This window comes from Halichoerus grypus, chromosome 6 (assembly GCF_964656455.1).
Source record: "Halichoerus grypus chromosome 6, mHalGry1.hap1.1, whole genome shotgun sequence".
Taxonomy (NCBI): domain Eukaryota; kingdom Metazoa; phylum Chordata; class Mammalia; order Carnivora; family Phocidae; genus Halichoerus; species Halichoerus grypus.
This window is the reverse complement of record NC_135717.1, coordinates 60,507,831-60,533,485: the sequence shown is the minus strand read 5'-3', so window position 1 is coordinate 60,533,485 and position 25,655 is coordinate 60,507,831. Positions and strand designations below refer to the sequence as shown.

The 25,655-nt window shown below is 37.3% G+C and overlaps 1 protein-coding gene and 1 pseudogene across 1 annotated transcript in view; both read left to right on the top strand.

Annotated features, from left to right (window-relative positions):
- Positions 1–25,655, top strand: part of DNAJC1 (DnaJ heat shock protein family (Hsp40) member C1) — a 233,776-nt gene that overhangs the window by 174,842 nt on the left and 33,279 nt on the right. The window lies entirely within an intron of this gene.
- Positions 18,065–23,976, top strand: LOC118529788 (Y-box-binding protein 1 pseudogene; annotated as a pseudogene).

Genomic DNA, 25,655 nt, shown 5'->3' with positions numbered 1-25,655 from the left:
GAAGAGAACCAACTTGAAAGAGACCATAAAACTACTTATATTAAAATAAGTAATTTTAAGAGTTTAAAAAAAGGAATAAAACCATAATGAAAGAACATGACAGAAATAACAGGATAAGAAACAAAAAAGAGAACATCATCTAGAAATGAAATGTTTATTGTTTTTTGTTTGTTTGTTTGTTTTTAATGGTTGGATTAAACTGCTGAGATGAGAATTGGTGAATTAGATGATGTGGTCAAATCACCCAGAATGTAGAACAAAGAGAGAAAGATGGGAAAATATAAGAATAATTGGGAGATATGGAAGGTAGAATGGGAAAGTATAGATCTATTTAATGACAGTTTTAGGAGAGAATGGGAGATGTAATACTCATTAAAATAATGGCTGGGATTTTTCAGAATTTACAAAAGAGACAGCACTGATATTTAAGAAATGCACAATGTCCTGGACGGGAGAAATAAAAAACAATCCATATCTAAACAAACCATGGAGAAACTACTGAACATTAAATAAAACATGTTAAAACTAATTATGGAGAGAAAACTAAGGAACACCAGCTATACTAACAATTGCCATCTCATCTACAGCAAAAGGTATCAGAAAAAGCAGAAAAATACCTTCAAAGTGCTGAGAGAAAAAAATTGTCATCTTAGCATTTTATGCCTAACTAAAATATTAGTTGAGAATAAGAATAAAGATATTTTCAGAAAATTAAGACTTAACAGCTTGCCATTCCCCAACCCTTACTATAAAGGCTATTAAAGGATATGCTTCAGCTAGAAGAAAAATGAACATAGAAGAAAGGAGAGGGCAGCAAGACAAAGTTGTGACCAAATAAATAAATAAATAAATAAACATGTTGATAAATCTTAAGTGTTGGCTGTAAAAGAAACTATTGTAATAATGATGACTAATTTGGATGACTAAGAACAAGCTGGAACTAAAATACATGACGGAAGTACTTAAAAAACTGAAGAAGGAAATCAGAAACATTTTAGGATCCTTGTATTGAGTGGGAAAAAGAAAAACTGTAACTGTAGACTTTGTTGATTATTTTTAAAATATAGGGGTATTCATTAATAAAACTAGAATATACAACTTTTAAGCCCATAAAATGGAGGAAAAGAGACTAAGAAAACTTGATCAATAGAAGGGAAAGAGAAAGAACAAAAAGAAACACATGCTAATTAAAAGCATAAAGTAAGATAAAGTTCTAGTATTTCAGTAATCACAGTAAATGAATGTAGACTTTTCAAATTGAAAAACTAATACAAAATGCAGCCACATGTTATTTATAACAGAGACATCTAAAGCACAATGTCCCTGAAAGACTGAAAGTAAAAGGTTAGAAAAAATAAGAATCATGAGCCTAATAATCCTTATGCATCTAACAGAACCCAAATTTACATATGACAAAAAAAATACACAATTACCACACCTTCAAGGACCAGATAACCTCCATCTAATATAAATTATTCTAATATTCAAGGAAAAACTCCCCAAGTTTTTTTATGAGGCTAACATAAATCTTAATTTCAAAATTAAATTAAATATATATTATGAAAAAGGAAAAGTAGAGGTCCGTGTTGCAAATGAATATAGATAGAAAAATCTCAGAAATGGGCCACCTGGTGGCTCATTCGTTTAAGCGGCCAACTCTTGATTTCAGCTCAGGTCATGATCTCAGGGTTATGGGATCGAGCTCCGCATCAGGCTCTGTGCTTGGAGGGGAATCTGCTCGAGATTCTCTCTCCCTCTCCCCCTTTCCCCCACACGAGCTCTCTCTCTCTAAAATTAAAAAAAAAAAACAAACTCAAAAAATGTTAGATACTGAATTTTAAGAAGTTGTTTTCTAATGTCTTAGAGTTGCTTTAAAATAATACAAGTAATCCATTATACCCAGCTGCCAAAATGCAAAATCCTGTATACTTACTTGTGAAATATTTGAAGCATTCCCTTAAACATCATGAACATGAAAAGAATATTTGCATTTTCTTCCATTCAACATTATCTGGAGATCCAGTTTTATAAATAGTTACTCATTTGCTGTGAGACCTTAAAAAAGTTACGTTATTTTTGGGCCCTAAGTTTCTGGTCTGTTAAATGAGTGTGATTATAATACCTACCTAGGAACATGGAATATAGGTGATCCAGCTGAGTTACCTGAGCCAAATCCAGCCTAGATCAGCCATCTCTGAGTCCCACAGACTCGTGCCATAAATGCCTGTCATTTTAAACACTGATGTTTGCAGTTGTTTTGCAATAACAAACTAAAATACCTGGCAAAGTTAAAAATTAGATGTTGGCAAGTATATGGAGGAAAAACAGGAACTCTCCATTGCTATCAGTGGGTAAGTAAATTAATACAATCCCTTTGGGGAACCATATGGCAATAGTTAATTGTAAAGTTGAAATTACCCATATCCTATTAACAGAGATCAGAAATTCCAGTTCTAGATATCTACACTAGAGAAATACACATATAAGTAAAGAGTCATCTAAAAGATGTTTATTACAGCGTTCTCTTTTTTAAGATTTTATTATTTGAGAGAGAGAGCACAACAGGGCAACAGGGGGGACGGGCAGAGGGAGAGGGAGAAGCAGACTCCCTGCTGAGCAGGGAACCCAATGCGGGACTCGATCCCAGGACCCTGGGATCATGACCTGAGCCAAAGTCAGACACTTAACCGACTGAGCCACCTAGGCGCCCTATTACAGCATTCTAATAGTAAAAATTGGAAATAGCCTAAATGTCTATCAATAAGGAAAATGAATGGATAAATTATATATTACAGTCATACAATGTGTAGTGGGTAGAACTGTGCCCTCCAAAAATTCATATCCATTTAGAAGTTCAGGATATGATCTTATTTGAACTAGGATCTTAGTTAAGATATGGTCATACTGGATCCAGATGGGCCCTAAATCCAACGATAAGTATCATTATAAAAACAGAAAACTCACAGAAACACCCAGGGAACACCTGGTGACATAGCAGAGATTGAAGTGATGCAGCTATAAGCCAAGGAACACCAAAGATTGCTGGCAGCCACCAGAAGCTAGGAGAGAGGCATGGAATAGATTCTCCTTCAGAGCTTCCAAAAGGAATCTACCTTGACAACACCTTGATTTTGGACTTCTAGTCTCCTCATATTGTGTGAGCCACCCAGTTTGTGGTAATATGTTATGGCAGCCCAGGGAACTAATACACAATGAACTAGTTAAAAGTAATGAACTACAACGATAGATAGATAGATAGATAATAGATTGATAGATATGGGTAAATCTTAAACTCAGTTATCAATGTGGAATCAATGTCAAATGTGGAAACAGTCTATAGCATGATAAAATTTATATAACCTCAAGGCAGGGGTGCCTGGGTGGCTCAGTCAGTTAATTGTCCCAACTCTTGATTTCAGCTCAGGTCATGATCTCAGGGTTGTGAGATCGAGCCCTGTGTTGGCATGGAGCCTGCTTAAGATTCTCTCTCTCCTTCTCCCTCTGCCCCTCTCTCCCTCTCTAAATAAAAATAAATAAAGTTGTATATAACTTCAAGGCAGACATGGGGATAGGGAGGAGACTGTGATCTCTAGTAAGTAAGTGGTACTGACTAGACAACTAGCTTTGATCTTCATTATAAAAATGAATGAGGTACACTGAGAACTATATAACATTGGTGAAAGAAATTAAGAAGACATGAATAAGTGGAAAGGCATCTCATGTTCATGGAGGAAAGACTTAATATTGTTAGATGTGAATACTAACAGCATTTCCAACAGCAGTGCATAATAGTTCATTTTTCTCCACATCCTTGCCAACGCTTTTCATTTGTCTTTTTGATTCTAGCCCTTCTGACAGTACAAGGTGATATCTCATTGTAGTTTTGATTTACATTTCCCTAATGATGAGTGATGTTGAGCATCTTTTCATGTGTCAGCCATCTGTGTATCTTCCTTGGAAAAATGTCTATTCAGGTCCTCTGCCTATTTTTAATTGGATTATTAGGGGTTTTTTATGCTGAGTTATATAAGTTCTTTATATATTTTGGATATTAACCCCTTATCAGATATATAATTTGCAAATATCTTCTCCCACTCAGTAGGTTGCCTTGTTTTGTTGATGGTTCCTTTGCTGTGCAAAAAATTTTTTTATTTTGATATAGTCCCAATAGTTTATTTTTTTATTTTGTTTCCCGTGCCTGAGGAGATATGTCTAGAAAAATGTTACTATAGCCAATGTCTAATAGATTAATGCCTGTATTTTCTTTTAGGAGTTTTATTATTTAAGTCTCATATTTAGGTCATTAGTCCATTTTGAATTTAATTTTGTGTATGGTGTAAGAAAGTGGTCTAGCTTCATTCTTTTGCATGCAGCTGTGCAGTGTTCCCAAAATTATTTCCCCGTTGTATATTCTTGCCACCTTTGTTATAGACTAATTTGACCAAATAATTGTGGATTTATTTCTGGATGCTCTATTCTGTTCTAATGATAGGTGTATCTATTTGTTGAGCCACTGCCATACTGTTTCAATTACTCTAGCTTTGTAGTATAGTTTGGAATGTGGGGTTGTGATACCTCCAGCTTTGTTCTTTCAAGACTGCTTTGACTATTCAGGGTCTTTTGTGGTTCCATACAAATTACAGATTTTAGGATTATTTGTTCTAGTTCAATGAAAAATAGTGATTGCACTAAATCTGTAGAATGCTTTAGGTAGTTATGGCTATTTTAACAATATTAATTCTTCTAATGTATGAACATGATATATTCATGCTTCACATTTGTTTCATCTTCGGTTTCTTTCATCAGTGTCTTACAGTGTTCAAAATATAGGTCTTCAACTCCTTGGTTAAATTTATTCCTAGGTATTTTATTCTTTTTGATGCACTTATAAATGAGATTTCTTTCTCTTTCTGGTAGTTTGTTATTAGTGTGTAGATATGACACAGATTTCTTTATATTAATTTTGTATCCTGCAACTTTACTGAATTCACTTATTCTAGTAGTTTTTTGGCAGACTGTTTAGGGTTTCTGTATGTCATCTGCAAATAGTGAAAGTTTTACTTCTTCCTTACCAATGTGGATGCCTTTTATTTCTTTTTCTTGTCTGATTGCTGCAGCTAGGACTTCCAGTACTACAGTGAATAAAAGTGGTGAGAATGGACATCCTTGTCTTGTTTCTGATCTTAGAGGAAAAGTCCTCAGCTTTTTACCATTGAGTATGTTTTTACCTGTGGGTTTGTTATATATGGATTTTATTATGTTGAGATATGTTGCCTCTAAACCCACTTTGTTGAGAGTTATCACGAATGGATGTTGAATTTTGTCAATGCTTTTTCTTCATCTACTGAGATCATATGATTTTTATCATTCATTTTGTTAATGTGGTGTATCACATTGATTTGCATATGTTGAACCATCCTATATCCCTGGAATAAATTCCACTTGATTGTGGTGAATGATCCTTTTTAATGCATTGCTGGTTTCAGTTTGCTAATATTTTGTTGAGGATTTTTGCATCTGTGTTTACGAGGGATATTAGACTGTAATTTTCTTTTTTTGTAGTGTCTTTATCTGGTTTTGGTATCAGGGTAATGATGGCTTCATAGAATGAATGTGAAAGCATTCCTTCCTCTTCAAATTTTTGTACTAGTTTGAGAAGAATAGGTCTTAATTTTCTTTAAATATTGGGTAGAATTCACCAGTAGAGCCATCCGGTCATGGACTTTTGTTTGTTGGGGGTTTTGATTACCAACTCCTCTTCATTACTAGTAACTGATCTGTTCAAATTTTCTATTTATTCCTGATTCAGTTTTAGAAGATTGCATGTTTCTAGGAATTTATCCATTTCTTAGGTTGTTCAATTTGGTTGGCATATAATTTTTTACAGTCGCTTATAATTCTTTATATTTCTCTGGTTGCAGTTATAACTTACTCCCCTTCATTTCTGGTTTCATTTGAGTCCACTCTTTTACTTGATGAGTTAGCTAAAAGTTTATCAGTTTTGTTTCTCTTTTGAAACAACAGCTTAGTTTTATTGATCTTTTCTGGTTAGTTTCTATTTCATTTATTTCCACTCTTTATTATTTTCTCCTTCTACTAACTAACTTTCAGCTTCATTTGTTCTTCTTTTTCTAGTTCCTTTAGATTTGTAAGGCTGGATTGTTTTGAGATGTTTCTTCTTTCTTGAGTAGGAAGGTATCGCTATGAACTTCCCTTATAAACTGCTTTTGCTGTGTCCCAAAGATTTTGAGATATTGTGTTCCCATTTTCATTTGTCTCAGAGTATTCTTCGATTTCTTCTTTAATTTCTTCCTTGACCCATTGGTTGTTTAGTAACATGTTGTTTAGCCTCCACATGTTTTGTGTTCTCCCCCCTTTTTTTCTTATAATTGATTTCTAGTTTCATACTATTGTGTTTAGACAAAAATGATTGATGATTTCAATCTTCTTAAATTCATTAGGACTTATTTTGTGGCCTACCATGTGATTTATCCTGGAGAATGTTTCATACACACTTGAAAAGAATGTGTATTCTGTTTTTGGATGGAATGTCCTGTATATATCTATTAAGGCCATCTAGTCTAATTTGTCATTCAAAGCCACTGTTTCCTTATTGGTTTTCTGTCTGGATGATCTATCCATTAATGTAAAGAGGGTGTTAAAGTCCTCTACTATTACTGTATTACTGTCAGTTTCTCCCTTTTTGTCTGTTCATGTTTGATGTGTACATTTATGCTTCCATTTGTGCTCCTATGGTGTGCTCCTAGCACAGATTTACAATTGTTTTATCCTCTTGTTGGATTGATCCTTTATTATTATGTAATGCCTTTCTTTGTCTCTTGTTACAGTCTTTGTTTTAAAGTCTATTTTGTTTGATATAAATATTGCTACCCCAGCTTTTTTTTCCACTCTCATTTGCATGGTATGTGTTTTTTCATCCCTTCACTTTAAGTCTGTAAATGTCTTTAGGTCTCTGCCCCTCCTACCCTTCTTGATGTGGCTTTTTCTTTATATCTATCTTCAGCTGTGGGAGAGCTGTTCTGCTAGTCTTCAGATCATTTTCAGAGTGAGCTGCACTATATTGAGTGCAGCCTGATGTGTCTGTGGGAGGAGGTGAGCTCAGGTTTCTTCTATTCTGCCATCTTCCTGAGCTCCAAAGCCAGTAAAATCCTGTTCAGTTTTATATATGCTGATTTTTAATCCAGAGCTTGCAAGTGACTTTGGAGGCTGAGAAGAAGTCCCATGATCTGCTGACTGCAAGCTAGATACCCAGAAAGGCCTGTAGTGTAATTTGAAGGCTGTCTTTGGTGAGGAGGACCAGAGAGTGGTGGTATAGATTCCAGTCCAAGTCTGAAGGCTTGAGAATCAGGAGTGCTTAAGAGGTTTTCCAATGAGGACAGACTGGGTGGGCCTCTCCCAGGATACTTATTCTTAATAGAGGAGGAGTTAGGTAGACCATGCAGAGTAGTGCATTCTGGGCAGAAGGAAAATATTCAAAAAGGCACAGAGTAACAGCCTGACTGTTCAGCCAGTAGTTTTGGATATCTGAGGCATAAAGTATGAGGCAGTGATTAGATGAAATAAAACTGGAGAGATACCAAGTCTTTGGATGTCATGCATAGGAACCTGAATTTTTTTTTCCTATAGGAAATGGGGAACATTGGTGGATTTTTAATAGTGGATCAAATTTGTAAGCTCTTAAACAAGTTATATACTCAATACTCTGTGATCCTCTCATAGATTGTTGAGTATTAAATGATTTAATACATGTGAAGCACTTATAGATGCTTATTATGTACCTGGCACTGTCTAAGAAGGTCATCAAAGCCTTGTATGATCTAATCCCTGATTTCTTGAGCCTTAGGTCTCAAAATCTTACTTACCTGATACTGGACCCACCCATTGTGGTTTTGATTTACATTTCTCTGGTAGCTAATGATATTGAGTATATTTTCATATGCTTACTGGCCATTTGTATGTCTTCTTTGGAAAAATGTCTATTAAGATATTTTGCCCACTTGCCTAATTAAGGGTTATTTGCCTTTTTTATTGTTGAGTAAGAGTTCTTTATGTATGCTGGATACCAGAACCTTATCAGGTATATATGTAGAATATATATTTCACATCAGGGAAAGGCAAACCAGTGAGAGATCACGTTACACCCAGTAGGTTGGCCATAATAAAAAAAAGATAATAAAAAATCTTGGCAAAGACATGGAGAAATATGGAACTCTCGTGAATGGCTGGTGAGATGTAAAATGGTGCAACTGCTTTGGAAAGCAGTTCCTCAAAAAGTTAAAGAGTTACCATATGATTCAGCAATCCCATTCTTAGGTGTCTAATCAAGGGAATGAAACATGTCTACACAAAAGCTTATACATGACATGTCTATAGCAGTATTATTCATAATAGTCAAAAAGTTTAAACAATCCAAGTATCCATCAGATGATGACTGGATGAACAAAATGTGGTATACCCATACACTGAAATATTATTTGGCAATAAAAAGGAACTGTACTTTGATACATACTGTAGCAGGAACCTTGAAAACATTATGCTAAGTAAAAGAAGCCAGTCAGAAAAGACCACACACTGTATGGTTCCACATACATGAAATACCCAGATTAGGGAAAATTTTAGAAACAGAAGGTAGAGTAGTGGTTGTCTAGTGCTGAGGAGGTTGGAGCAAAGGTAAAAGATTTCTTCTGGGGATGAGGAAATGTTTTAACATTGATTGTAGTGATCGTTGCACAACTCTGAATATACTAAGAAACATTAAATTAGATACTTTAAATAGGTGAATTTATAGTATGCTGTTTAGATCTTAATGCATTCAATAATGATTTAATAAATTTATTTTTTTACTAAGTGTGGCCAAACTAAATTTTAAAGGCTATCTCCCATGTACTACATATCTAATCTTCTATAATTTTAAATTATGTTAGTAGTAAGTCAACACATTTTTAGAACTTGAATTTCAAAGCATGACTGACAAGCTGGTAGACTAATTCATTTCTGCCAAAACTGAAAAAAAGTAATTTTAACTGCTTTTTCATGAGTTCTTAAAGCCATTGTCATGCTCTAAAATTTTTCTATTAACATCATGTTAGTCTTGAAATATGATTTTACTTTATCCTAAATAGTGTAATAGTGATGCATATAACTGACATTTGATACTTTACTCTTCAGTATTGTTCTAAAAACAAGAGTTTCAGGCAGTGAGTATTACTGTAATCCATTAGAAGACATTTTCTACCTTTCAGCATATTAAAAACAGTAGAAACTAATGACTGCACAAAAATTTTCTAATATAAACTTACCAGTGCTCATTTTCAAGTCTTCCTAAATAATATAGTAAATACATATTTTATATTACATATGTAATGTATGCATATATAAATGATATAGTAATAAGTTGGGGTTTAGTCATTTATATTTTTGTCCAGAATACTTTTTTTTCTTTCATTAGGAACTTTTTTTTTTTAGTTTTTATTCAAATTCCACTTAGTTAATATACCATGTAATATTAGTTTCAGGTGTACAATATAATGATTCAACACTTCCATACAACACCCAGGGCTCATCACAAGTAAATGCCTTAATCCCATCACCTACTTAACCGGTCACCCCATCCTTCTCCCCTCTGGTAACCATCAGTTCTCTATAGTTAAGAGTCTGTTTCTTGGTTTGCCTCTCTCTTTTTTCCCTTTGCTTGTTTTGTTTCTTAAATTCTACATGAGTGAAATCATATGGTATTTGTCTCTCTGACTGACTTTATTTCACTTAGCATAATACTCTCTACCTCCATCCATGTTGTTGCAAATGGCAAGATTTCATTCTTCTTTATGGCTGAATAATATTCTATGTATATACCATGTCTTCCTTATCAGTGCATCATTTGATGGACACTTGGGCTATTTCCACACAAAAACAGACACATAGATCAATGAAGCATAATAGAAAACCCAGAAATGGGGGGCACCTGGGTGGCTCAGTTGATTAAGCAACTGCCGTCAGCTCAGGTCATGATCCCAGGGTCCTGGGATCAAGCCCCACATCAGGCTCCCTGCTCGGCAGGAAGCCTGCTTCTCCCTCTCCCACTCCCTCTCTCTCTCTGTGAAATAAATAAATTTAAAAGAAAAAAAGAAAACCCAGAAATGAACCCACAACTATATGGTCAATTAATCTTCAACAAATGGTGTCAGAAAAATTGGACAGCAACATGCTAAAGAACGAAACTAGACCACTCTCTTACACCATACACAAAAATAAACTCAAATGGATTGAAGACCTAAATGTGAGACCTGAAACCATAAAAATCCTTGAAGAGAGCACAAGCAGAAATTTCTGTGACATCAGCCATATCAACATTTTTCTAGATATGTCTCCTGAAGCAAGGGAAATAAAAGCAAAAAATAAACTCTTGGGACTACATCAAAATAAAAAGCTTTTGCACAGTGAAGGAAACAATCAAAACTAAAAGGCAACCTATGGAATGGGAGAAGATATTTGCGAATGTCATTATCTGATAAAGGGTTAGTATCCAAAATCTATAAAGAACTTGTCAGACTCCTCAATACCCAAAAACCAAATAATCCAACTAAAAAATGGGCAGAAGACATGAGTAGACGTTTTTCCAAAAAAGACATACAGATGGGCAACAGACAAAGGAAAAGATGCTCAACATCACTCATCATCAGGGAAATACAAATCAAAACTACAATGAGATATCACCTCACACCTGTCAGAATGGCTAAAATCAACAAAAGAAAGGAGTGTTGGCGAGGATGTGGAGAAAGAGGAACCCTCTTACATTGTTGGTGGGAATACAAACTGGTACAGCCACTCTGGAAAACAGTATGGAGTTTCCTCAGAAAGTTAAAAATAGAACTACCCTATGATCCAGTAATTGCACCAGTAGGTATTTACCTAAAGAATACACAATTACTAATTCAAAGGGATACATGCACTCCAATGTTTATAGCAGCATTATCATTAGGAACTGTTAATCCTAATTTGGCTACTGTATTGACTTCCTAGGAGGCCTTAAAAATATCATTATATCCCTTTTTGCCAGTTTCCTAATCTTAAAGGTAATGACAGTATTATTATTTTAGGAAAAGCAAGACAAGATATAACTACTATAGAACAATAGAAAGATGTGACTAAAAAAGAAAATGGGGGAAAAAAAACAAACACTGGAAGTCATGATTTAGGTCCTTTGCCTACATGATCAGACAGACTATACAGCATTATTCTATAAGCAGGGATAAAGATTTAAATAGATTGAACATTTATTTAAAATAGGGGGAGTTTTGTTCTAAGATTTTATTTATTTGAGAGAGAGAGAGACACCAAGTGTAGTCCCATCTTTGTCACCAAATTGTCAAGAACTATGAAGAGCTGTAAATTTTACTCTACTTGCAAATGAGTAAGTTAAACTACCATAGTTTCATGCTTTTTGAAGACACAAGACTCCTTGATCAGAGACAAAGGACATTGTATTACAGCAAAAACAGTAGCTAGAGTATTAGCATTTTTCTTTTGGTTCCCTAAGCCCTATTCCCACAGGGCAATACAAAGAGGTCCATATGACTCCTTATACAACCAGTGGATTATGTTACAGAAGAGGAACCCGAAGTTTAGGGAACCCAAATCTTTTTATAATGGGCAGTAAGCATGACTGCCCTTTCCTCCAGAGGGAGGCAGTATCTTCACTATACTAGACAATAAGAATGGTTGCCCTTTGATCTTGAGGAGAGACTATCTCTTCCTATCACTGCTTATCAGTTGGACTGCTTGAATGCCCTCACAAGTTGGCACTGACTTTCTCCAGAGCCAAGTGATAGAAGAGAGAGCAAGACAGAAGCTGTGATGTCTTTTATAACCTATCCTTGTAAGTCATTCCCACAATATCCTAGAAATCAATTAAAAGTGTACTAGAAAATTCACAAATATGTGGAGATTAAACAACATGCAGCTGAACAACCAGTGGGTCAAAGAAGAAAATGAAGTATGTTGAAACAAATGAAAATGAAAATACAATATACCAAAACTTATGGGATGCAGCAAAAGCAGTTTTAAAAGGTAAGTTCATAGCAATAAATGCTATATCAAGAAAACAAGAGGGCGCCTGGTTGGCTCAGTCAGTAAGCATCTGCCTTCAGCTCAGGTCATGATCCCAGGGTCCTGAGATCTAGCCCCACATCGAGCCTCCTGCTTATTGGGGAGTCTGCTTCTCCCTCTGCCCCACCCCCTGCTCATGTTCACTGTCTCTCTCTCTCTCAAAAATGAATAAATAAATCTTTGAAAAAAAAAAAAACAAGAAAAATGTCAAACAACCTAACTTTCTACCTCAAGGAACTAGAAAAAGAATAAACAAAGCACTGAATTAGTCAGAAGGAAATAAAGATCAGAACTAAAGTTCTGAAGTTTCAATGGAACTAAGACCTACTTCTTTGAAAGACAAAATTGACAAACCTTTAACTAGGCTCACCAAGAAAAAAGGACTCAAAATCAGAAATAAAACAGGAAACATTACATCTTATACTACAGAAATATAAAGGGCCATATGAGACTGTGAACAGTTATACACCAACAGATTGGACAACCTCAGAGAAATGGATGTTCCTACAAACATACAACTGACCAAGACTGAATCATGAAGAAATAGAAAATCTGAGGGATGCCTGGCTGGCTCAGTTGGTAGAACATGTGACTCTTGATCTTGGGGTTGTGGGTTCAAGCCCCATGTTGGGTACAGAGCTTGCTTTAAAAAAAAAAAAAAAGAAATAGTAAATCTGAACAGACTGATTACTAGTAAAGACATTGAATCATTAATCAAAAATCTGCCAACAAACAGAAGTCCAGACCCCGACGGCTTCACTGGTGAATTCTACCAAAAATTCAAAGAGGAATTAATCCCAATCCTTTTTAAACTTTTCAAAAAAAAAAAAAAAATACCCTGATACCAAAACCAGAAAAAGATGGCACAAGAAAAAATTACAAGCCAATATCTCTCATGAACATAGATGTAAAAATCCTGAACAGAATATTAGCAAACCAGACTTAGCAATATATCAAAAGTACCATACACCATGATCAAGTGTGATTTATTCCAGGGGTGAGAGGACAGTTCAACATCTGCAAATCAATCCACATGATATATCACATTAACAAAATGAAGATTAAAGTTCTAATATCACAGCAGATGCAGAAAAAAAAGCTTTTGACAAAATTCGGCATCCATTCATGATAAAAATCTCAACCAAGTGGGTATAGAGGGAACATACTCAACAGAAGCCATTTATGACAAGCGCACAGCTAACATCATACTCAACAGTGAAAGCTTTTCCTCTAAGATTAGGAGCAAAACTAGGATGCCCACTTTCACCACTCTTATTCAGCATAATGTTGGAAGTACTTGTCAGAGCAATTAGGCAAGAAAAAGAAATAAAAGACATCCAGATTGGAAAGGAAGAAGTAAAACTGTCACTTTTGTAGATGACATGGTATTATATGTTTTTAAACCCTAAATATTCCACCAATCAACTGTTAGAACCAATCAATGAATTCAGTAAGGTTTCAGGACACAAAAATCAGTTATACAAAAAAAATAAAATACGTAAGAATAAATTTAACCATGAAGATAAAAGCCCTGTATACTATCTATTAACAAAGATGAAGGAAACTGAAGAAGACACAAATAAATGGAAAGATATACCATGCTCATAGATTGGAAGAATTAATATTGCTAAAATGTCCATACTATGCAAAGCAATCTGTAGATTCAGTGCAATCATATTAAAATTCCAATGGCATTTTTCACAGAAATAGAACAAACAATCCTAAAATGTCTATGGAACCACAAAAGACTCTGAACAGCCAAAGCAGTCTTGAGAAAGAAAGCTGTAGGCATCATGCTCCCTGGTTTCAAACTATTACAAAACTATAGTAATCAAAACACTATGGTATTGGCATGAAAACAGACACATAGAACAATGGAACAAAATAAAAAGCCTAGAAATAAACCCACACATATATGGCCAATTAATTTACGATAAAGGAGCCAAGAATATAGAATGAAGAAAGGAAAGTCTCTTCAGCAAATGGTGTTGGGAAAACTGGACAGCCACATGCAAAAGAATGAATCTGGACTACTATCCTACATCGTACACAAAAATTAATTCAAAATGGATTAAAGACTTGAACATAAGACCTGAAACCATAAAACTCCTAGAAGAAAACATAGATGGTAAGCTCCAAGACAAGGCACATAGATACAGAGAATAAACTGGTGGTTGCCAGAGGTAAGGGATGGGCAAAGTGGGTAAAGGGAGTCAAAAGGTACAAACTTCCAGCTTAAAATAGTTATAGAGATATATTATACAACATGGTGACTATCATTAGTATGGTATTGCACATTTGAAAGTTGCTAAGAGAATAGATCTTAAAAGTTTTTATCAAAAGAAAAAAATTTGTACTATGTATGGTGACTGATTTAACTAGACTTACTGTGGTGACCAATTTGCAATATATACAAATAGCGAATCGTTATACACCTGAAACTAATATGTTATATGTCAATTATACTTCAATAAAAGTGTATTTACATCATAGGTAGCTGGATTATGAGCATATGGGAACTCCATACTATTTTTACAACTTTTCTAAGTCTGAAATTATTTCAAACTAAAAGGATTTTAAATGAAAATATAAGTTACAGAATGGAAGAAAATATTCATAAAACATATCTGACAAGATCTTGTGTCCACAAAGAACTCTGAATTAACAAATAAGACATAAACACATTCATAAAAGTAGATACAGTTGGTCAATAAACATATGTAAATGTAAACAAATGTAAACTAGATCATTTGTAATATGGGAAATGCAAATTATTACCAAAATAAAACAACTGGTAATATCAAGTGTGGGTGAGGACCTGAAGGGACCCTTCATACACTGCTGGTTAGAATGTAAAACAATCCAACTTGTTTGGAAAAATATGTACCCATATCTTTTGGGTACATATTTCTTATAAAATAAAATGTATACTTTCCCTATGACCTCGCAATTCCACCACCAGCTATTTATCCAAGAGGAATTAAAACATATGACCATTAAGACAGGTATAAATAAATGTCCATAGCAGCTGTGTATTCATAATACATGATAACCAACAGCTGGCCGCTACCCAAATGTCCATCAATAGGAGAATGAATAAACAAATTGTGATATGAGTCTTCTTTTTTTTCTGTATGTGTTGTGGAATATTTGCTCCCAATTTGTGGCTTTCCTTTTCATTTTTTAAATAGTTTCTTTGGAAGGCCAAAAGTTTAATTTTAGCAAAATCCAAATATTTGTGGTTTTACCATTTTAAAGTTATTATTTATATATAAATCGTATTCTGATGCTGACAGAAAGTTGCCAAAACCTCTACAGTGAAGGAGTCTCTGGGGGGCATTAACAGGAGTGTCGGTTATTTTGCAAATTTGGATGGATTCTAGAGCCTTGTATTAAAAAGGGGGCCCCCACTCAAGGAGAGGCAGTTTGCAAGTAACAGCATAAAAGGACTTAAGTACAACACATAAAGGAGAAATGTGTTTCCTCTAGAACCCAAAAAGGCCTAAAAGAAGTTGTGGGTCTGAGAGAATCAATAGCTGTTTCTTGACAGCATTATGAGTAGGGCAGCCCTCTGTTTACCAGTTAATTTTCAAGACTTTAACCAAGTTTGCAGGACGTTACACTAAGTATGAGGCAGTGACCCATTTTCTTTTTGTGAGCTGCTGAATGAGTAGGTCAAACAAATCTCAGGGGACAAAGTCACCAATGTAATGTCATACCTGTCTTCCTGGAGAAAGCAGGATATAGTTAAGATCTTGCCCTTAAAGACTGTGTGTGATGACAGGGCTGTTGAGGCTCCCCATGGTAGCTGGGTAGAAGTATATCATACTTTGGAGGTGAGGTAGACTGTGGTCAAGGGACACCTGGATGACATAGTTGGTTAAGCATCCAGGTCTTGGTTTTGGCTCAGGTCGTGATCTCAGGATCGTGAGATCAAACCCCACGTCAGGCTCCACTCTTAGCCGTGGAGTCTGCTTGGATTTCCCTCTCCCTCTCTCTCTGCCCCCCCCCCACTTGCTCTCTCTCTTTCTAAAATAAATCAATCAATCTTAAAAAGGGGGGGGCGGTGCCTGGGTGGCTCAGATGGTTAAGCGTCTGCCTTCGGCTCAGGTCATGATCTCCAGGTCCTGGGATCGAGCCCTGCGTCGGGCTCCCTGCTCAGCGGGGAGTCTCCTTCTCCCTCTTCCTCTGCCCCCCCCCCCCCACTGCTCCTGCTCTCTCTCTAGCTCTCTGTCTCAAATGAATAAATAAAAAATTATTTAAAAAAAAAAACTGCAGTCAAGAGGCTGTTGAAATAGTCACTGAACAAAACATATTCACCAAATCTATAATGGCAAAATATTTACCAGTTGCTGATAGGATGAAGTCAGTAACTGCAATAATATTGACTATGGGGACATTAATGAGGTCCACAGCATGAAGCTTGAGGTAATCCACCATGAGGCACCATTCATTCTTCCCAAGTTTAAGAGCAGGCCAAATTGAGCTGTTGAATGGCAAAGCAGTGGGATAATCACCCCTTCTCTAAATGTGTCTAAATGTGTATAGTGGGTTTCAATCATTAAAAAGGCCATGTTTTAATATACACTGGACCATATTATCTGTTTTAATGGGAGAGGAGGTCCATGTGGTTCCATTTTATCAAGATAATTTGTAAGTGCCAACTACTTAATTTTATTACTCATCCAGTCAGAGAGTCCATGACCACTATGGGATATTTTAGGAGATAAGTACTGCAACCATGAGCAATTTGGCAAGAGTAGTTCCTGTGGTTAGAGTGAGGCATACCTGTTTGTCCTCTCATCATGTTCAGTAGTTCCCCTAATATTATAGGTGGCACTTTGTTTAAACTAATTGGTCTCCTCAGTATAACCATAATTTGAGCCCCTGTATTAAAGCCATGGAAGTTTGGCAATTGGTGTATTTCAGCAGATTTTAAATTAATTGAGAACCAGTATTATAGAGGCACAAAGTCAATCTGTGCCCTTTTAGTATTCGGGTTACCAACTGGGCCTAATTGTGGACTTTTGTTTTAGTTTTTGTTTCCTCCTTATTGTAGACTGAACTGTGTCCCCCCCCTCCCCCTTTCACACATTGAAGCCCAAAGCCCCAAACTGACTATTTGGAAATGGGGCCTTTAAGGAGGTAATTGAAGTTAAATGAGGTCATAAGAGTGGGGCCCTAATCTGACAGAACTGGTGTCCTTATAAGAAGAGGAAGAGAGACAGGGATCTCTTTCTCTTTCTCTTCCTCTCACATACAGAGGAAAGGCCATCTATAAGCCAGGAAGAGAGGCCTCACCAGAAACAACTCTGATGGCACCTTAATCTTGGACTTCTAGCCTCTGGAACTATGGGAAAATAGATTTCTATTGTCTAAGCCACTCAGTCTATGGTATTTTATTACAGCCACCCTAACAAACCAATGCACTCCCTCTGTATCCAGGTTTCTTTTTCTTTTTTCCTGCTACTGCTGGTGGTTACTAGATTTCAGGGATGTCTTCTCTACACTGCTCATATTTATCAACTTCTTCCTTCAGAGAGACTCAAATCAATATCATCAGGATTAGGGCTCTTCCCCATGACAGTGGTTGAATGAGTGCCTTGGCTGTGCCACAAGTATCCCATGGGCGTTTTTCCCTATAACCCTAAGGATCAAGATCTTTCTGGGGTCAGAGAAATAGGCAGCAGAAGCTACAGAAGAATTTTGTAGGGTCCTACTGAGCCATGTGCCTTTAGAATAAATCTGAGTAATTCAACTCTTCAAATAATGCCTGCTGTTCTTCCACACACAAATGACCAACCAATGGGCTTATGTATTGTAGAAGCTATAAGTCTTTTCCCCTACACCCTCTATAGAATAGGGGCTAACATCTGATTGAGACACACAACCAGTCAGTTGATCACAGGATGAGTCTTTCCTGAATCTAGTGTCAGTCATGGCTTATGATGGAATCACAACACACAATTCAATGTAAGACACACAAGACAAGTTTGAGCTGAGACACATGACTCAAGGCAACCTAAAGGAGGGCCCAATCCCATACTCCTCTCCCTAAACACCAGTTATTGAAACTTCCACCTTAAGTCAGTTCAGTCTATAACAGAGGCTTGGTAGAACTCAGCAAATACAGCACAGAGCCAGGTAACAAACTGAAGCAAGTTCCTCAGCCAGCGGGAGTGGTCCTCTAGACATCCTGCTTCCAATACCAATTGTGTGGCCGCCTTGCAGGGACAGGATGGACCTCCTCCACACCCCAAATTTGGCTTATTATATAATAAGGCTCTCTGAGGCAAACAGGGCAGACTTCCCATATTAGCCCAAAATTGCTTGACAGAACAAGGAAAAGGAGACTGGCTTGGAGTTTTTCACTGTGCTTGAGAGTGGGGCTGGGGTAAGGGTTCTTGTGCACAGGGAGGGCCTTGCAAGGTCTCAGTTTCCTGGGGTTTCTTAACAGCTTGCCCAGATGTAGGGCACAAGGGGAAGATGAAAGAGTGAGACTTCAAAGCTATCAGCAATCAAACATAAAATGGAGTCAGCTCTTTGTTACCATATTAAATTATCGTGAATGGATGATTCTAGTACATACTATTTAGATTAGAATTTGAATAATGTAGTGTGTTTCACCATTTTAAATAAGACTTCGCAAATCTTTTCACATAAAATTATATTCTTGGTAAATAGATCACTTTGATCACATTTGTTTATCATTAGTCCCTTCTAAATCCTCACAAAATGAGAATAAAGGAATAAAAAGGCATAAACCCTGGAACAAAGAGAATAGAAGAGACAACTTATAGCAGTCAGGGAATGTTAATGAAATTTTATAAGATGGGGAGCAGTAGATAATTACCAGCATCTTAGGCCTTACCTTTCCCAGTCTGTCCTTGCAGGAGACTGACTCGTCACAGAAGCCCAGAAGAGCTCAGGAATTAAAGGTGTGGGGTAGGACAAGAGGACTGGATAAAAGACTGTGCAAGGAGTAGTTTGACACCTCCCTCCAGATCTTTTCCCCAACCCAAACTTGTTATTTAACAGTGTTCTAAGGAAAGGAATAAAAATGGGTAGGAAAGCTTTATTGAAAAATAGCCTGAGGAACACCAGTCTAAGATTTCAATTATGCAAACCTCCAGTAACTACTCCCTCAGCCTTTCTCAGGCAGGGTTTAACGAGAGAATTATGCCCTACTGCCCTATGCATCTATTATGTGTAATGAACTAACTTCTCTCCTATGCTATTTATGTACCATCCTTGGGAGAATTAAAAAAATGTCATTTCATTAGTTTTCTGTATCTTATGGTTCAGACAAGGAACCCCAGTTGAGAAAGAGTACCCCCAAACACGAAGTCAAAACTACTGCTTTCCTAGGAAAATTACAGAGATTAGTACTATCATTAGAGACTTGAGAAAGTCTTATCACATTGCCATATTACTCCATATCACAAATTTAATTAGAAACTGATGCCAGTGGGGGCTGGGTGGCTCAATTGATTAAGCGTCCAACCCTTAGTTTCGGCTCAGGTCATGATCTTGGGGCTGTGGAGTGAAGCCCCACATCTGGCTCTGTGCTCTGCTCAGAGTCTGCTTGAAATTCTTTCTCTCTCCCTGTCCCTCTGCCCTTCCCCCTCCTCCTTTCCACCCCCGACTCAAGTACACATGCGTGTACACTTTCTCTAAAATAGCTAGCTAGATAGCTAGATAGATAGACAGAATATTTTTAAAAAAGAAAGAAAAAGAAGTTGATGCCAGTCCCAGCTGTGGTTCTGGATGTGGTCATCTTGGGCCAGCTTTGTCCCTCCACCTGATTTCACTATTACCTGTAAGGACACCAACTCTTTGGGAGTCTTCTCTTCCAGGTTTTAGCTATCAACACTGTTAATAACACTGCACTAGCACTGGAAGTCCTCCTCCACCCATACCTTTGTAAATAAACTCCCAACAAACAAAATAAAGTACACAACAAACTGAAGGGGAAAAAAATCCCTTCAGAAATCAATCCCATGTACATTTGCATCAAAAAGAATAAAATACCTAGAAATAAATTTAGCCAAGGAAGTTAAAGACCTGTACACTGAAAACTATAAGACATTCATGAAAAGAAACTGAAGATGACACAAATAAATGGAAAGATACTCTGTGCTCATATATTGGAAGAATTAATATTGCTAAAATGACCCTACTACTTAAAGCAATCTATAAATTCAGTGCAATCCCTATCAAAATTTCAGTGGCACTTTTCACAGAACAGAACAATTTTAAAATTTGTATGGAACCACAAAGACCAGTGGCCAAAGCAGTCTTGAGAAAGAACAAAGCTAAAGGCATCATGCTCCCTGATTTCAAACTAGATTACAAAGCTATAATAATCCACAAGTATGGTATTGGCATAAAAAGCAGGCACACAGATTAGTGGAATAGAACAGAGAGCCCAGAAATAAGCTCACACATGGATGGTCAATTAATTTATGATAGAGAAGCCATTGGAGAAAGGATAGACCCTTCAATAAATGTTGTTGGGCAAACCGAATAGCCACATGCAAAAGAATGAATCTGGACCACTATCTTACACCACTTACACTTAAAAATTAAAATGGATTAAAGACTTGAATCTAGAGTTCCAAAGGGTTGTGGAAAGAGGACCCCAGAGAGCCCTGAGCAGCCTCACTGCCTCCAGCGGCCTAGTTACCATCACACCCCAGGAGGAGGCACAGCTGGCCCCCGTCACCAACACCGCAGCCATGAGCAGCCGCCGCCACCCCACCCTCAGTGCTGCAGACACCAAGTCCCACACCACTGCAGTGGCTTCACATCACTGGCACCTGCCAGCAGGGACAACAAGATCATCTCAAGGAAGGTTGTGGGAACAGTAAAATGGTTCAGTGTAAGAAACGGATATGGTTTCATCAACAGGACTAACACCAAGGAAGATGTATTTGTGCGCCAGACTACCATAAAGAAGAAGAACCCCAGGAAGTACCTTCACAGTGTAGAAGATGGAGAGACTGTGGAGTCTGATGAATGAGAAAAGGTTTTGGAGGCAGCAAATGTGACAGGCCCTGGTGGATCTCCAATGTAAAGCAGTAAATACGCAGCAGACCATAACCATTTTAGATGCTACTCACGTCACGGGGTCCTCCACACAACTCCCAGCAGAATTACCAGAATAGTGAGAGTGCAGAGAAGGATGGATCGGAGAGTGCTTCTGAAGGCCAGGCCCAACAGTGGTGCCCTCCCACAGGCAAGGGTTCCCACCTTACTACATGCGGAGCCCCCATGGGCATGGACCACAATCTTCCAACCCTTCTGTGCAGGGAGAAGTGATGGAAGGTGCTGACAGCCGGGGTGCAGGAGAACCAGGTAGACCAGTGACACAGAATATGCATCAGGATTATACACCACGATTCTGCAGGGGCCCTCCTCACCAAAGACAGTACCAGAGAGGAGGGCAACAAAGAAGATAAGGAAAATCAAGGAGATGAGACCCAAGGTCAGCAGCCACCTCAACGTGGGTACCTCCACAACTTCAGTTACCGTCGCAGACGCCCAGAAAACCCTAAACCACAAGATGGCAAAGAGACAAAAGCAGCCAGTCCACCAGCTGAGAATTCATCCACTCCCTAGGCAGAGCAGGGCAGGGCTGACTAAATGCCACCTTACCATCTCTACCATCATCCAGTTTAGTCCAACAAGAAGAAATGAATATGAAATTCCAGCAATAAGAAATGAACAAAAGTTTGGAGCTGAAGACCTTAAGTGCTTGCTTTTTTTGCCCATTGGATCAGATAAATAGAACTATCTGCATTATCTATGCAGCGTGGGGTTTTTATTATTTTTTACATTTTATTATTATTTTTACCTACAGATGTCTTTTTTTGGTAATGACAAAGTCTTAAAAAAAAAATGGTTTTTCTCAATGTACCTTTAAAGATTTTTAGATTGTTTCATATCTGGTCAAGTTGAGATTTTTAAGAACCTCATTTTTAATTTGTAATAAAAGTTTACAACTTGGTTTTAAAAAAAGTCAACAAATGGCAAGCACCAGTTAATAAAAGTCTTAGATAATTTAGAAAAAAAACTTGAACCTCAGACTTGAAGTCTTAAAAATCCTAGAAGGAAAAAATGCAGTAATCTTGACAAAGGTCTTGGCAATGACTTTCTGGATCTGACACCAAAAGTAAAGGCAACAAAAGCAAAAATAAGTAGAACTACATCAAACTAAAAGGCTTCTGCGCAGCAAAGGAAACCATCAACAAAATGAAAAGGCAGTGCACTGAACGGGAGAAAATATTTGCAAATTCTGTATCTGATAAGGAGTTACTATCCAAAACATTAAAGAACTCAATACAACTCAATAGCAGAAAAACAGCCTGATTAAAAAATGGACAGAGGATCTAAATAGATATTTTTAAGAAGACATACAGATGGCCAACAGATACATGAAAAGATGCTCAAGATCACTAATCACCAGGGAAATGCAAGTCAAAACCACAATGAGATATCACCTCACACTTGTTAGAATAGCTAGTATCAAAAGGACAAGAAAAAACATGTTGGCAAGGATGTGGAAGAGAAAGAACCTTTGTGCACACTGTTGGTGGGAAGGTAAATTGGTGCAGCCACTATGGAAAACAGTATGGAGATTCCTCAAGAAATTAAAAATAGAACTACCATATGATCCAGCAATTCCATTTCTAGGTACTTATCTGAAGGAAACTGAAAATACTAACTCAAAAAGCTCTATGCACCTCCATGTTCCCTGCAGCATTATTTACAGTAACCAAGATATGGAAACCATCTAAGTGTTCATTGACAGATGAAAGGATAAAGAAAATATGCTGTGTATATGTATATGTATTATATGTTATATGTATTATATATATATAATATATGTAAATATATATAATATATATATTTGTGTGTGTGTATATACACACACAATTATTTAACCATAAAAAAAGAAGGAATTCTTGCCATTTGTGACAACATGGATGGACCTTGAGGGCATTATGCTAAGTGATACAAGTCAGACAGAGTAAGGCAAATACCATATGATCTCATTTATATTGGAATTTAAAAACAAACAAAAAACCATGCTCATAGATACAGAGAACAGATTGGTAGTTGTCAGAGGGGGAGGGTAGGGAGTAAGTGAAATGGATGAAGGAGTTCAAAAGGTAAAAACTTCCAGTTATGAAATAAGTCATGGAATGTAATTTGCGGCATGACAACTGTAGTTAATACTGTATTGCATATTTGAAAGTTGCTAAGAGTAAATCTTAAAAGTTCTCATCAGATACCACCTCACACCTGTCAGAATGGGTAAAATTAACAACACAAGAAACAGCAGGTGTTATCAAGGATGCAGAGAAAGGGGAACCCTCTTGTACTGTTGGTGAGAATGCGAACTGGTGCAGCCACTCTGGAAAACAGTATGGAGGTTCCTCAAAAAGTTAAAAATAGAATTACCCTATGATCCGGCAATTACACTATTAGGTATTTACCCAAAGGATACAAAAATACTGATTTGAAGGGGTACATGCACCCCCAATGTTTATAGCAGCATTATCAATAATTGCCAAACTTTGGAGAGAGCCTAAATGTCCATAAGAAGATGTGGTATACATACGATCCAGCAATTGCACTACTGGGTATTTACCCCAAAGATACAAATGTAGGGATCTGAAGGGGTACGTGCACCCTGATGTTTATAGCAGCAATGTCTACAATAGCCAAACTGTGGAAAGAGCCAAGATGTCCATCAACAGATGAATGGATAAAGAAGATGTGGTATATATATATACAATGGAATGTTATGCAGCCATCAAAAGGAATGAGATCTTGCCATTTGCAACGACGTGGATGGAACTGGAGGGTATTATGCTGAGCGAAATAAGTCAAAAAGAGAAAGACGTGTATCATATGACCTCACTGATATGAGGAATTCCTTAATCTCAGGAAACAAACTGAGGGTTGCTGGAGTGGGGGGAGGGGTGGGAGGGATGGGGTGACTGGGTGATAGACACTGGGGAGGGTATGTGCTCTGGTAAGCACTGTGAATTGTGCAAGACTGTTGAATCTCAGATCTGTACCTCTGAAACAAATAATGCAATATATGTTAAGAAAAAAAAAAAAAAAGAAGATAGCAGAAGGGGAAGAATGAAGGGGGGGAAATCAGAGGGGGAGACGAACCATGGGAGACGATGGACTCTGAAAAACAAACTGAGGGTTCTAGAGGGGAGCGGGGTGGGAGGATGGGTTGGCCTGGTGATGGGTATTAAAGAGGGCACATTCTGCATGGAGCACTGGGTGTTATGCACAAACAATGAATCATGGAACACTGCATCTAAAACTAATGATGTAATGTATGGTGATTAACATAACAATAAAAAATTTTTTTAAAAAGAAAATATATAAATAAATAAATAAATAAATAAAATAAAATCAGAAAAAAAGAAAGAAGATGTGGTATAGGGATGCTTTGGTGGCTCAGTTGGTTGAGCGTCTACCTTCAGCTGCGGTCATGATCCCAGGGTCTTGGGATCGAGTCCCGCATCGGGCTCCTTGCTCATTGGGGAGCCTGCTTCTCCCTCTGCCTGCCACTCCCCCTGCTTGTGCTCTGACAAATAAATAAAATCTTTAAAAAAGGGGGGAAAAAAGATGATGTGGTATATTGGGGCGCTTGGGTGGCTCAGTTGGTTAAGCGTCTGTCTTCAGCTCAGATGACGATCCCAGGGTCCTGGGATGGAGCCCCGAATTGGGCTCCCTGCTCAGCAGGGAGTCTGCTTCTCCCTCTCCTGCTGCTTGTGCTCTCTCACTCACTCTCAAATAAATAAAATCTTTAAAAAAAATTTTTTTTTAAGGTGTGTGTGTGTATACATATATGTGTGTGGCACAATGGCATATTACTCAGCCATCAAAAAGAATGAAATCTTACCATCTGCAAGGATGTGGATGGAGCTACCGTATATTATGCTGAGCGAAATAAGTCAGAGAAAGACAAATACCAAATGATTTCACTCATACATGGAATTTAAGAAACAAAACAGATGAACATATGGGAGGGGCAAAGAAGAGAGGGAAACAAACCATAAGAGACTCTTAACGATAGAGAACAAACTGAGGGGTGATGGAGGGAGGTGGGTGGGGGATGGGCTAGATGGGGGATGGGTATTAAGGAGGGCAGTTGTTATGATTAGGACGGGGTGTTGTATGTAAGTGATGAATCACTGAATTCTACTCCTGAAACCAATGTTGCACAGTATGTTAACTAAATGGAATTTAAATAAAAAAATTTTTTAAAGTTCTCATCACAAGAAAACAAAATTCTATCACTATGGTGACATGTTAACTAGACTTATGTTAACTAGACTTACGTTATTTCTTAATACAGTTGACTCTTGAACAACATGGGGGGTTAGGTGTGCCAGTCCACTTCCCCCCCTTGTGCTCAGTTGAAAACCCCTTTATAACTTTTGACTCCCCCAAAACTACTAATAGCCTACTATTGCCCAGAAGCCTAAGTGATAATA